The 15,739-nt window shown below is 36.6% G+C and overlaps 1 protein-coding gene across 2 annotated transcripts in view; it reads left to right on the plus strand.

Annotated features, from left to right (window-relative positions):
• MID1 (midline 1) overlaps positions 1-15,739 on the plus strand; it is a 587,779-nt gene that overhangs the window by 175,011 nt on the left and 397,029 nt on the right. For both annotated transcript variants that reach the window (XM_078064878.1, XM_078064879.1), the window contains one exon: positions 14,460-14,521. The gene's annotated coding sequence lies outside the window, so the exon portion shown is untranslated. The remainder of the gene's footprint in view (positions 1-14,459; positions 14,522-15,739) is intronic.

The raw sequence follows: 15,739 nt of genomic DNA on the forward strand, positions 1-15,739 counted from the left end.
GGAAACATCACTAAAGATCCTAAGGACATTAAAAAGGAAATAAGGAACTACTTTGAACAATTTTTTGCTAATAGAAATGGTAACTTAGATGCAATGGAAAAAATTGTTCAAATGTTATAATACCTACCACTCAAGCTCACTCAAGAAAAAACAAATAACCTGAATAATCCTACACCAAATAATGAAATTAAATTTGTAGTTAAACATCTTCCAACAAAGAAAACCCTGGGCTCTGATAACTTCACTGGCAAATTTTACCAAACAACAAAGGAAGAAATAACACAATTTTATATAAACTTTTCCTGAAAATAGAGGAACATGAAGCACATTCCTGCTCAGATTTTGAGGCCAGCATTACCCTGATACCAAGACCAAAGACATTTAAAGGAGAGAAAATTACAGACCAATATCCCTCAGGAGCATAAACACAAAAATTCTTAACAAAATATTAGCAAATAAAATGTAGGAATTAAATTATATTATGACCAAGTAGGACTTATCCTAGTAATGCAAGGTTGGTTCAACATTAAAACATCAGTGAAATTCATCATGATCATCTCGATAGATGCAGAAAAATCATTTGACGAAGTTCAACACGTATTCATCAGGCAAACTGTCTTCATTCTGATAAAGGGCATCAGTGAAAACATCTATAGCCAACCTCCTACTTTCCTATTCAAGATCGAATATTTTCTTTCCAAGATCAAGAATAAGGCAAGGGTTTTTATTTTCACCACTTCCAGTCAACATCATACTGGGAGATTCTAGCCAGTGAAATATGGCAGTTTTTTTTTTTTTTTAAGCACAGATTGGAAAGGAGCAAATAAAACATGTCTTTTTCTTCAGCAACGTGATTGACTATGTAGAAAATCCCAAATATTTTACAAAAAACATATTAGAACTAATAAGTGAGTTTAGCAAGCTTTTAGGATGCGAGATGAATTCCTGGTTGGACTATAAAATGGTTACTACCTCTGGTATAGATTAAAGTTAACCATACACTTATATTATGATTCAGCAGTTACACTCCATACTTACCCAAGAGAAATGAAAACATTGAAGACATTTCTCTTTATTTGTCCACACCAAAAAATGAATGTGAATATATTTAGCAGTTTTGTCCTTTTTTTTTCTTCAAGATTTTATTTAAATTCCAGTTGGTTAATGTACAGTGTAATATTTGTTTCAGGTGTAGAATTCAGTGATTCATCACTTACATACAACACCCAGTGCTCACCACAAGTATCCTCCTTAATACCCATCACCCATTTATCTCGTCCCCCTGCCCACCTCCCCTCCAGTAACCCTCAGTTTGTTCTCTATAGTTAAGAGTCTATTTTCTGGGTTGTCTCTCTTTTTCTTTTCCCCCTATGTTTATCTGTTTTGTTTCTTAAATTCCACATATGAGTGAAATCATATGGTATTCATCTTTTTCTGACTTATTTTGCTCAGCATAATACTCTCTAGCTCCCTCCATGTCATTGCAAATGACAAGATTTCATTCTTTTTTATGGCTGAGTAATATTCCATTGTATATATACCACATTGAAGTTTTATTCTTAATTTTGGAAACAACTCCCATGTTCACCAATTGGTGAAAGGATAAAGAAGTGGTGGTACATCCATAAAATAGAATATTACTCAGCAATAAGAAGGAAGAAACTATTGATACAATACAAGTGAATCTCAAAAGAATTATACTGAGTAAAAGAAGACAGTCTCAAATGGCTACACACTATATGATTTGACCTTCACATTCTAGCCCCTTCTAAAGTTAAGTGCCTTCCTCTTCTGGATAACACAAGGGTAATATTTTCTGATGAACATGTTTGTTAAAGGTAGAGAAAGCTGAAATGAGGAGTGCTTCAGGGAAAGTGTGAACAAGATCAGAGAGTTTATTCTCCAGTTGTGAAAGGATGAGTGTGTCAAGACGCAGAGCACAGTGAGATGATAAACAGAAAGCCCTTGACATCCTGCCACAGGGGCATTCCAGCAGGTTAGAAAAAAATGTTTAAAAACACGGTATTTGCACAGATCAGGCAATAAACCAGCTTTTATGAAAGAAAATTCAAAATATACAACTTGGCTGGATTGTTTAAATATGTGGCTATGTTATGCGTTTTTTCTCTTTGATTTTTAAATATCTACCATTTGAAAGAGGACCTTCCCTTGGTCCCATTCCCCCACCAACTCCCATCACCATATCTTTACCCCTTTATACACATCATCTCCATTTCACCCTCTCCAGATCTCTTATTCACCCATTCTAATCACTCCACTGAAATACCTTTTGTCAAAGTCATGAATGGTCTACATGTTTTCAAATCCAGTGGTCAGTTCTGTTCTTAATCTATCTCAAAGCACCATTCAGTACAGTCGACCACTTACTCCTCGAGCTTCTAGGACACGATACTTTTCTGGTTTTTCTTCTCCTCACTACCTGATTGTTCTCAGCTTCCTCCCTGGATATCTAAGTATTGGGGTGCTCAAGGACTCAGCCCAGCCACTGTCCCTCTTCTCTCCCCAAGTGGCCTCACCCAGTACCATAATTGTAAATACCATCTATACACCACTGGCTCCCTGAAGCAAATATAGCAAGTTTACTTATTCAACACTCATTCCAAACTCCTCTAGCTTTCCTTCTAACACTCAAGAAGTTGTAAAGCTAAAATGGCATGTTTTTCTTATAGCTGGAGTGGAGACATGTGGCTGAATTTCTTCAACTCATAGGCACTGGTGCAAAATCTGGGTGCACATGACTAGGAGAGATAGGGTCACCTTTCATGACTAAGGTATATCTGCTTTGTCTGAAGGAAGTCAGATAGATTTCCAATGTCCAGTCCCTAATGTCACAGTGGGTAGTACCAACAATGGTGTTTCTATTAGAACTTTCCCATGGTGTGGTTGGATGTTTGCCCTGGCTGCATCATGTTTGGCTATGTAACATCCAGGTCTTGTTCTATCTATTCTTGGAACCATGTAATACTCCATTTCTTTTTTTTTTTTCTTTTCATTTTATTGAATTTTCTTTATTTGATCAGCCTATACAATTCTACATAAATTAAAAATATTTCATTTAGCACATTTTTTTAGATTTTATTTTTTTAAGTAATCTCTATACCCAACATGGGGCTTGAACTTAACAACCTTGAGATCAAGAGTTGCACACTCTACTGACTGAGCCAGTCAGGTGCCCCCTTATTCAGCACATTTTTGTACTTTGACTTAGCCTAAATGCATAATACAGAATAAAATTAGGAACACTACAACTGCTTTTTTCCCCACATTTACTGATTAAGGATTATTATAGTTCTATGTTTTTAATATGGAATGTCTACATCAGAGCCAACTTTTACTCTTCTTATGTTGCCTTTCCAGTTAGAGCTGAAGGTGTTACTTTTTATTTTAGTTGTTATGGTTTTTATTTTTCTTATTTTTTGAGTAGAGTTGACACACAATGTTACATTAGTTTCAGATGTACAACATAGTGATTCAACATCTCTATATATTATACTATGCTTACTGCAAGTGTTGCTACCATCTATCATCATACAATGCTATTACAATATCATTGACTATATTCCCTATGCTGTACCTTTTATTCCTGTGGCTTATTCAGTCTGTAACTGAAAGCCTGTATCTCCCAGTTCCCTTCACCCATTTTGCCCATCCCTCTACCCCTCTCTCCTTTTGCAACCATCACTTTGTTCTATTTATAGGTCTGATTCTGCTTTTTGTTTCTTTGCTTATTCTTATTTGTTTTTTGTTTTTTGTTTTTGAGATTCCAAATATGAGTGAAATCATGGTATTTGTCTTTCTCGGTCTGACTTATTTCACTTATCACAATACCCTCTAGGCCCATCCATGTTGTCACAAATCGCAAGATCTCATCCTTTTTTATAGCTGAGTAATATTCCATTGTATATATACACTACACCTTCTTTATCCATTCGTCAATCAATGGACACTTAGGTTGCTTCCATCTCTTGGCTATTGTAAGTAATACTGTAATAAACATAAGAGTGCATATATTATAGCATCCCATTTCTATTTAAACTGGCTAGAGGGGATTCTATTGTCTCCAATTAAGAAACCTGTGCAATACTACTCCCAAGTTTTTATTTCCAGTCAAGCCCCTAACTTTAGATTCGTATTTCTGAATGACTATTTGATATCTATGCTTAGATATTCTAAAGAGTTCAGTGTTACCATGTTAGCAAATGAATTTTTGATATCCTCTCAGATTAGCTACTTCCCTAAGTTCCTTAACTCAGTAAATCACACCATAAATCTTGGGGTCTTTTTTGAGTCATTTTTTATAATGAATTCATCTACAAATTCTGTTGGCTCAGTCTTTGCAGTATATCCCTAATCTGACCACTTCTCATAGTTCCCACCCCTGACACTGGGGTTTAATATAACAGATTCCTAAATGATGTCCCTGCTTCTACCCTAGCCCCGCCACAGTCTGTTCTCACAATGGTAAAGGGATCCTATAAGTCCTCTTTAATCTGTATTGTGTTGCTTTTCTCATCATTGTTTCCCATGTGATATTGTTCACAAAGTCAATCATCTGACTCCCTAATTTGGTTGCTTTTAGATTACTGCTGAACTTAATGTAAGAGTAAAAAAATTCATAAGAATATTGCTTTCAAAAGAGGAGAGTTACATGAAGAATGATGGTCTCAGTATGTCCTAACATCTTTGACTCATCTCAAAACTTCTATTTGTATTTAATGGAGAAACCATACTTTCAGATCCCCACACTCTGAACTTCAGAATCCTTTGACTTTCATTTCCTTTGTAGTGATCACTTCCTCTTCTAAACTTTTATTTATTTTTTCCTTGAAATGGTTCTCCTTTTTGTTCATTCGTTCCTCATTTACATTGCCATTATTCTACTAATGTACTTTATTGATCTATATAAAGAATATAAAATAATTTCATTACTATCTCTATGGCTTCAGGTTTTCCCTTCTCCAATTTTTCCAGCACAATGTCACATGGATGATATTTATAAGTAATTGTTTTGGTCATGTCATTCTCATACTACAAAAAGAAAAAAAAAAATTGTCTCCAAGCTCTAGTTTGGATGTCAAGCTACTCCACGGTAACTGACCCAACCATCCATCCAGGCAGTCAGCCAGGCATCTATCTTAGGGTGGTGCCAGTCACTAGGAATAAGAAAATTATGAGCTGTATATAGATAGCATCTATAAACCAGGAAGTAGGTAATGAATGGCACCAACGCAGTACCATGAAATAGCTCAAAAGAGAGCAGGATCATCCTTTGGAGTGACGATTGAGGTCACACACATGCTCTGGTTTGGGGATTTGAGGGTTATGAGCCAAGGCAAGATGTGAGTTCATAGAATGGGACCTAGCCTATACTGACCGTGGTTCAGGACTCTTGCTATGGAGATATCAGGAATAAGGTTAGACTGTGGGCTTCCTAGGCTAATCCATAAACTCTGTGAGGACAAGCGTCATGCAAGGATCTTGTGTAGTACCACCTTGTGTCCAGCACCACTCCTTCCATAGTAGCTGACTGTAGAATGTATTGATAAATAAATAATTTATTTTTAATTTTTAAAAGATTTTATTTATTTGAGAGAGAGCGAGAAAGAAAGAGAGAGAGAGAGAAAGCATGAGCATAGGGAGGGGCAGAGGGAGAGGGAGAGAATTCTCAAGCAGACTCCCCACTTAGTGTGAAGCCTGACATGGGGCCCGATCCTAGGACCCGAGATCATGACCTGAGCCGAAATCAAGAGTTGGACACTCAACCAACTGAGCCACCCAGGTGCCCCTAAATAATTTAAAAGACAGAAAATGAATATTTGTCTCACTGGTTATAAAACCATGGTTCTCAATGGGGGGTGATTTTGTCCCCTAGAGGACATTTAGCAATGTCTGGAGACATTCGTGGTTGTCACGACTGGGGTGGGGTAGCTACTAGTATCTAGTGGATGGAGGCCAGGGATGCTGGTAAGCATCCCACAATGCATAGGACAGCCCCCTCTACAAAGAATTATCTGACCCCAAATGTTCACAGTGCCAGGGAGGTTGAAAAACCATAGTTATAAAACATCACTTCAACTATCTTTGTGTCTTTTATCTGGAAGTAAAGAAAAACATTTCTAATAGGTAGAAGAAAGCAATGACTTTGCCAACATTTTTACTCTAAGGAATTTGAAAAGTAACAAGATATCCCATTGGCTCTGGCGAATGGGCTCATTACACTAATGAAAAACCTGGCATTGTCCTTCTAAGTTCCAAAAGGAGAACTTGGCAGAAACCGAATATAATTGTGAAAAGACACAATGCCCTGGGAAAAACCTGCCTTAAGCACAGTCAACTACATAGAAACTTAGATCTTCAGTTCTAATGGTGACTAATTGAATCCATGAGAGGCTGCACGTGTAGGAGTCTCGAGTCTCCTCGTGCTTAAAATGCCATGTCTTCTAGAGTTGCCTTGAAAATGAAACTATAGAATTCTTTGAAGCTGGAAGTAATGCAGTGGGCTAACTTTATGAAATTGAAAAGTGAGCAAAAATGCTAATGTTTACTTTTTAGCTACCATGAAAGGCGAATATGTGGACTGCTACATTGCACCATGGTTCAGTAAGAGAGATGAATATTTTTCATGATGAAAACTCCTTTTTGCCCTCATGAAGGGGGCATTACCCATGATGATGACTCAGTGTTCTTAAATATTCTGGCGATTGATGGAATACATTTCAGTGTAATATGCCCTCCTCTTAGGACTGTTTTCCAAGTTTTGTTTGTGTCAACTTACACCCCCAGAAATAAAACACATACCTTGGCTGAGATCACCTAATCAAGGCAAAATAAAAAACAAAAAAACAAACCAAAACCCCCAAGCACTTTTAAAAGGTCTGTTCAGGATACTAAAAGCAAGAGTTGTAGAGCAGATTGAACTCTTCAAAACCTACACATTTTTTAGACATAGATTTAAAAGTGCACCTTTGTTCCTGTCACACAAAAGAAAAGTAAACCTTTGTTTAATGGTTAACAATTTTTGGCAGCTACTACCTTTTAAACTACTCCAGGGCCAAGATGACTATCTGGAGAGGCGAATTACAGATCACTTAGGCAGGAGATTATGCCATGTTGACCCACTCTGAAGTTTGATTTTAAACAGTGATTATATTCTTATTGTGCAGGCTACATTTACTTGAGCCTTGTTATCTGGACTAAATGGTAATAGAGCAAGCAAATACATTTGTGCAAATGTTGAAAAAGAGCTCAGGGGCTGTAGGGAACCATATAACACAGCACGATGGTTCGGATTGAAGAAAAGTCTTGTAACAACCAAGAATTTACACTGAGATATTAATTAAAAAAAACTAGAACAGAACACACCAAGTTGCTTATCTTTAAATCTACTTATTAATCTCTAGATGTTTGTATGACTCAACTGTGAACTAAAATGGAACTAATTCAAAATAAAGTCTTATCTGTTTCTAAATAAAGTAGAAGTTAAACTGGCATGGCAAAAAATTCCTTATATGGGTTTTATTCCAAAACAAAACCAAAATTTCATTTGGCTTAAGCCCCCAATGCAAAACACACACACGTAACGCGCGCGCGCGCACGCGCGCGCGCGCACACACACACACACACTTCTTGATGGGACATCTTATTAATTCTCAATAGTTTTGAGGGCCTACTATGAATAGCCCTTGTTTGCAACAGTGCCAGTTAAGAGAAGCATGTCCTTCTGTTAGTGGACAAATAAAGAGGTGGGGGCATGGGAAGGGGTTCTTTATAAAGAACTTTATAAAGTGCGAACCCATGTATTCACTGCCAACAGAATCAGTCGTCTACACTGTTTAATAGTGGCAGTCATCTTTTAAGTGTTTTGATCTGTGGGTTAAATGATATGCCAATTCTGTATTCTTAATATCTGCCTTATAATCTCCACTTGCTGTTGTGTAATAAAAACATAATTTGAAATAGCTAAGCTATAACGGGTAAAATCTGAACTAAGCTTAAACTATTTCTGAAAATTGAGTGGAAACTCAATCATTTGGAGGTAGGACCTCAAATTTTTTAGCTTCCACCTCACATCATAAGCAAATTAAATTTAAACAAAGCAACTTTTAAAAAGACACGTTTGAGGCAATTGGGGATATTTGAGCATAGGCTGAATATTAGAGGACATTAAGGAATTATCGTTAATGTTGTTACTTGTGATTACATTTTGTTTTATTTTTAAAGTTATTCAAGAGATTCATATTGAAATACTTAATAGTGAAATGAGATGAAGTATGAGCTTTGCTTAAAAGGACTCCAGAAAAAACAAACCAGAAAATGGTGGTGGTACTAGATGAAACAAATTGGCAAAAATGTTGATCATCATTGAAGCTGGGTGAACAGTTTATGCAGATTTATTATACCATTCTCTCTACTTCTGTGCAAGTTTTTTAAAATGCTAGAAAACAACAATAATGGGGGCGCCTGGGTGGCTCAGTCGGTTAAGCATCTGCCTTCGGCTCAGGTCCTGATCCCAGGGTCCTGGGATCGAGCCCCACGTCAGGCTCCCTGTTCAGCGGGGAGTCTGCTTCTCCCTCTCCCTCTGCCCCTCCCTGCCCCCCCACTTGCCCGTGCTCTCTCTCTCTCAAATAAATAAATAAAATCTATAAAAAAAAGAAAAAGAAAACAGTATCAGGTTACTTTCCAGGTAAAAAACAATGTAAAAAAACCCACCTAGGATAATTTTGAACATCAAAACTTAAAGGGATCACAGTGAGATATCAATGTACATGTGTCAGAATGGTTAAAAACTAAAGAAACAAATAATATCTAGCAATATCAAGTGTTAGCAAGGATTTAGAGCAATGGGAACTGATACATTGCTGGTGGAAATGCAAAATGGTCAGGTCTCCTTGAAAAGAGTGTAGCAATTTCTTGTAAAGTTAAACAGAATTATATGATGCAGCAGTCCTACTCCCAGATATTTACCCAAGAGAAATTAAAATTTATATTCACTCTAAAATCTGTATGTGAACATTTATAGTGGCTTTATTCATAATTACCCAAAACTAGAAACAACCCAAACATCCTACAACTGGTAAATGAATAAACAGTGGTGTCTTCATCTAGTAAAATACTATTCAGGAATAAAGGGAACAAACCACTGATACGTGTGCTGTCTTTGGCACAGTGGTAGGCACCTTTCTGAGTCTTATTTTTCTTTGCTTCTAAGTTGACCATATCAAAGGAACATGTTTTTGAGAAAACATGTACATGAATGTTCAATGCAAAATTATCCCATAATAGCCAAAAGGTGCAAACAACTCAAAAGTCCATCAACTAAGGAATAGATGGACAAACTATGGTTTATCCATACAATGGAATATGATTCAGCTAAAGAGGAATGAAGTGAATCATGCTACAATGTAGATGAACCTCAAAAACATTATGCTAAGTGAAAGGAGTTAATCACAAAAGACCACATATTGCATGATCCCGTTTATATGAAATGTCCAGAATAGGCAAATCCATAGAGATTTCAAGGGCTGGGTGGAGGAGGGAATGGCGAGTGACTGCTACTGGGTACAGAGTTTCTTACTGGGGTGATAAAAATGTTCTGGAATTAGATAGTGATGATGATTGCACAACTCTATAAATATACCAAAAACCACTGAATTATTCACTTTCAAATGATGAATTGTATTTTAGGAGCAGTAGTCTTTTGGCACCTTTCGCAAAAACATAAAATTGTTGGTTATCTTTTATGGGTACAAATCACAAAGTCCTGGTGAACTTTGGATCCTGATGCCTGGCGTGTAGCAAGGATTCGATGTTTATTAATATTTCCCGAATGCATGATTCTTTTGGATGAGAACCAACTCTGTTTAGTTTGAAGATGTTATCAAACTTCCTTTTCTCATTTATTCAGTTCTTTCATTAGGAGAATTTTACCTGAATGTTCCTCCAATTTGGACTGAGGAACCTCCATTAGAACTGAAAACTTTTCCTTAAAACTCTTTGCCAGTTGCACGCAACTCTCTGTGAATTCCTTCCAGCTAAATATTCCATCACTCTTTTGTTCATTAAAAGAAATGAATTGCAGCAGCTCGGCTTTGTAAACAACTTTGCAATAAAAAACAAGTGTTCACATTCAATGAATGAAAACCATTTTAGACAGGAAATGGGCTTCAGGTTCCAAATTCAGTGCCTGTGTTCCAAACAGAAATATGATTAGGAAAATATTGAAATGGGAATCGGGAAGCTTTTTCTCTAGTTAATTAACTGAAGACTTTTCTGCTTCTTCAAAATTGAAAGAAATAGTGATCTCAACACTCTTAAGGAAGGATTCCTATATCAGATATTCAGGTAGAAATGAGAAGAATCAAATACTATCCTTTATTTGCTGGAATGAGAAAAGATTTTGAAACTGCTTCTGTCTGCTGAATACTGTTTCAGGTATCTGATGTGGGTGGGAGTAATAAACTTGGAATAAGAAAGCTTGGGTTCTAATCTCAGTTGTTTTGCTTTCCTGCTATGTGACCTTGGACTTGATGAAATGAGGGTAATACTGCCTAACTAGAAAAGTCACTGTGAAGTGTAATTGATAATAAGTAGAGGAAACCCAATGCACAGGCGCTGATAACCCCAGATGTAATGAACCAAACTGAAATATTTATGGAGTTGTATTATGTGCAAACCACCGTGCTAGTGGAGATGACACCCTGAAGAACAAGCACTTAATATCCCTCCCCTCACAGAGCTTACAGTCCAGTGAGGAACACTGCCAACTTCTTAGGCAATGGGAACACGACTTTTCTTTTGCTTGGTCTTCATTCATCTGTATGAGTGAGTGTGGTGGTGTTCTATATGGTCATTTTCAAGGGCACAGCAAGTAAACAAGAATATTTTAAAATGAATATTGTCATGATTGGGCAACCAAAGAGTTCAGACTAATAAAAGTAAGTGATACTCTGAATATTCAGTGGGAAGGTAAGTGAGAAACTGGAACAAATCAAGAGTTTTGTGAACTAAGTATTTCTCGCAGAAGGAATTATCCCCCAGGTGGGGAACCAGAACCCATTAAGGAAAAGATAGTGCAATTCTGCCTTATCTTAGAGGTTTCCTTTGTAACTTTTGGACATGTTAATTTCACCAGCCCCCCCCCCCCCACCACCACCACCACCACTCCTGCTTTATGTAACTGTTAGATTGTAACTCAAGGAGTTTCATAAATTTAACCACAAGTTTTAGAACCATTGAAGAATTATGTCAGCATCTTTCAGATTTTTTTTCTTTACAACGAGAAATCTGGAAATTCACTTTCCTCTTACAGCCAAGGAATTAGAGTGGGAAGTTTTGATCTAGATCAAAGTAGTACTGCTGGTCTTACTCAATTTTTATTAACCCAAGACTTTGAAGCATGAGGTTGACATTAGGTTGTTTCTGAAGCTCCTTGGTCCCTATTCTCCCACACATCTAGGTACTTACTTGATTCCTGTGCATTTCATGATTTTAAATGGAATTTCTCAATGTATATTTTAAATGATGGTGTTCAGCTCCACAGCCCAGGAAATGACTGTGAATGTGATATTTCCTTTAAAATCTTGGAACATTTCAATAATTATACATTTAGTTGAGAATTCATGTTATTTCCAAATCAAAGAATATGCTGTTCAAATAATTTACTCAAATATTGAGCCGATCTTTCAAAGGGAATGACCCACATGAGGGTTTCTAATATATACACCAAGAAAAGCCCCCGGGTATCTGGAAGTCAACAAAAAGAAACTGAATAAAGACATTGCGTGCGCAGAAAAACTTTCTCAGCTCATGACTTGCACATTTGTAGAAGATTGCAATTTGAAATACTGTTGATTCATATTATTGCTTACTTGAGGCAACTAAATATTTCTGTGTCCCAAGACCCATATGATGGTACCACCCACTTCTTTTCTATTGGCAATTCCAAGTTTTTAAATCAAACCTCAGAGTGGAGTCCTAAAATTCCTTAGTGGTGAATATTTTTCAGTGAAGCCATATCTTACAACCACATCTGCTGAACCGTAAGGTTTGTCAGGCTGTGGTCACCCTCCAACTGCCCTGTGGCCTACTTCATTTATGCCTGAAGGAATGCATGAATATAAAAATCAGAATATTCATAGCCCTAAAACTCAAATTATTCCATAGTCTGTTTACCAGTGTTTGGGTATGAAACTACTATTTTATTTTTTTCACAAGGTAAAAGCAAATTGCTGGTAAGTTTCTTACCTGAAATACTGTTTGCTTAATATTTCAACTCCAGTGTTACAGAGTAGTAGATTGAGACATGGATCCATGTATGTTTTATACCGATATGCAGTCTAATGAAATTGAAAACGTGAAAACGTCTTTTTGGTATTTTACTGAAATTGACTCTTTTACTTCAAATCAAATCTTGGAAGTATGACACAGCTTCAAAATTAAATTTCTAGGGAACTAATAAGACATTATGGAAACTGATAATACTGAAAGGGTTTTTTCTCTTTTTATTCATCCCCCAGATGAGTGGCTGTATATTTTGCCTATCGCATTATGTTTGCATCTATATAACTTCCAAATCTGCTAAAATTATAAAATATCATAAAACTAAGTTAGCAAAGAATTCCAAAATGTTTTCATGCTACTTGAGAATAAATATATAGAAATATCTTTACAGGGATTCCAGGAATAGAGAAAGGATTTCAAAAAATCAAGAAAAACCCAGAGGGTACAAGGAAAATAGAATTGATATCTCACTCCTAAAAGGATTAGTTAAATGGTTTTTATATATATATTCTTACTCTCCTAGAGCAAAATTATTTGAAGTTCCCCTTTAGTTCATCCTCCTCTATTTAGCCACCATTATGTTCTAAAAGCTTATATTTCAAAGGTATAATGTTTAAGAAGAACATTAAACAAAACACCAGGTCAGAGATGAATCAAAGAATGGAGAGAATGTTAGTGTTTTCCTTATTTCAACCTAGTGAAATAATTTAAGGTACAAGAACTTGGTTCTCCGCAGAGAACTGGCTCTCCAAACGTTTTAGATGTTTTAAAAAAAATAGGGATACCCAGCCCACCTTTGGAGATTCTGATTCAGTAGGTTTTGTTAGGATTCTGGGATTTTTTTTAAAAAAAAATAAGGTTTGTAATGTACAGCTAAGTTTGAATTTTCCAAAGATGCTTGATCATTAAGCCTTACCAGGGAAGCATTTCAAAACACATGGGCTGGTAGAACCCAAGAATCACTATTTATCCCAAATTCCATGGGTGATTATTATGATACTAAAGCTTGGGAAATGCTGATCAAGAGACAAAATTGGAAGGTAGGTTTAAATAACTATGGAAAGTTGGGTATTCATCCTTTCTGATGGCTGAGTAATATTCCAGCCATCAGAAAGGATGAATACCCAACTGTTACATCAACATGGATGGGACTGGAGGAGATTATGCTAAGTGAAATGAGTCAAGCAGAGAAACTCAATTATCATATGGTTTCACTTATTTGTGGAACATAAGGAATAGCATGGAGGACATTAGGAGAAGGAAGGGAAAAATAAAGGGGGGGAAATCGGAGGGGGAAACAAACCATGAGAGATTATGGACTCTGAGAAACAAACTGAGGGTTTTAGAGGGGAGGAGGGTGGGGGGATGGGTTAGCCCGGTGATGGGTATTAAGGAGGGCACGTACTGCATGGAGCACTGGGTGTTATACGCAAACAATGAATCATGGAACACTATGTCAAAAACTAATGGTGTACTGTATGGTGACTAACATAACATAATAAAATAAAATTTAAAAATTTTTAAAAAGTAAAAAAAATAAATGACCATGGAAAATATGATACAAATGTAGATTTTGTTATCTTTCATTGTATTCACTGATGACATGTTTAGCATAACACATTTCTAAAACAAGTGTTGGTATTGACTGAAAATAGTACTATATTCATCTTTTGAAGAATTTGGCTTTTCTGAGCTTATAAAGGTGGGAGGAGCCTATATAGGGAGCAGTATTAGAAAGAGGAGATACCTTCCCAACCAGCAAAATCATCAGGATCAACCCTAGGGCTCAGGGCACTGACATTTTATAGCCACCATTGCTTTATATGCAGACCATTTGTGTACAAAAGTGATTGTGTTCTCATGAGATCGTGACCCCACTTTCCAGGATAAAATCCTAAGATTTCAAGTCATCCCTCTAAGATAGGGTATCCCAAAGTGTTAGTTCTATCTGAGGATCATAGTACTGTGAAAGAGGTAATTCCATGAAAAATGAGCTGTGTGGACAAGCGATTTGGGGAAACATGGGATTTTATATTCATCTCCTGGAGATCCTAGCACATATTAGCATATTTAAAGCTCTGATAAATCCTGCATGCCTGGTTACCATTGTTTAATCCACATTTTTCAAATTAATACAGAATTCTTTTTTTTTTTAATAGGAGTACCTATTCACACTGGACAATCTGCTCCTTGGAGAAATCTCGAGGAACATTGTTTTAAGGTACTAATATGGTCCTGACATCTAGAATTATTTATGGGATTTAATACTGATGACAAGGAATAGGCATTTACTCTGTCCTAAGAAGATGAAATTAAACAGAAAATTAGGTACACTGGAAAAAAAAAAAGCATTTGTTTAGTAGCTGATGGAAATGACCACAAAGAACAAAGAAAAGAAATTTTCTGTTTTATATGTCTGTTTATATTGCGGGGTTTAGGGAATCAAACAAGTTACGGAACTCTAATTTCTAAGTTGAGCAAGAGGCACACGTTAAATACTACTGGTTACTCTTTGCTCTGTTGGTTGCCGTGGACACTACCAAGGGATATGGGATGCACAGCTTATAACAGAGTTGTGATATTAATAGTGAATGTTTATTGAGTCCCTAACATGTGCTAGAGTCCAGTCTAATGCTTTACATCTATCATCTTGCTTAATCCCCACGATAGCCATGTAAGGTAAGTACTGATATTATGCCCATGTTTTCTGGATTAGGAACTTTTCTAAGTCACACTGATAATTAGTAGTGAAGCTGGTATGTACAGCCTGAAGCTTTCACTCCAGAAATTCCAAGCGTGACCATTATGCTACAAGGCCGCCAGACTGCACCCATGGGTTGTTGCTTACTAGGCATACCGAAGGAAAGATGACTGGGCTTGGGGGCTCATCTAAAAATTCCCCATTTTCTGAGGCCTTACTCTAAAATCTCAGCTTTGTTCAACTTAAAAGATATTTTTAAAATGTATATTTATATTTTAATCTATTTTAAAATATATAAATATGTATGTATGTATGCAGCAATACATATAATCTGTATATATGCGTGTATCCCATACGTTTGCCTGAATGAACATTCCCACCTCTTCAAGGAAGCTCCTACCCCTTGCTTTTGTAGGAACTCTGTGTTTTGAAAAAAAAGCTTGGCCAAGTTCATTTTTACCCTCCGACTGCAGTGACAGGCTACATGTGAAATTTCAGTCTCATTTGGACTCTATACATGGGCAGATTTCATAGTCTGTCATTATTTCCCAGCAACATGGAATTAAAGGCCTTTCCTTGTGTTTGTTGGCAATTTTTGGTTCCTCAGTCCTACTGAGATACTATAAGCATGAAGCAACCCTGCTGGGTTACCAGGAGTTTTAGTCTAGCATACTAGATATGATTTCAGGCAAATCCCACTTGTTCGTTTTCTCTTGGTTAAGTTTGCTCTTCTCCCAT

This window comes from Halichoerus grypus, chromosome X (assembly GCF_964656455.1).
Source record: "Halichoerus grypus chromosome X, mHalGry1.hap1.1, whole genome shotgun sequence".
NCBI classification, from domain to species: domain Eukaryota; kingdom Metazoa; phylum Chordata; class Mammalia; order Carnivora; family Phocidae; genus Halichoerus; species Halichoerus grypus.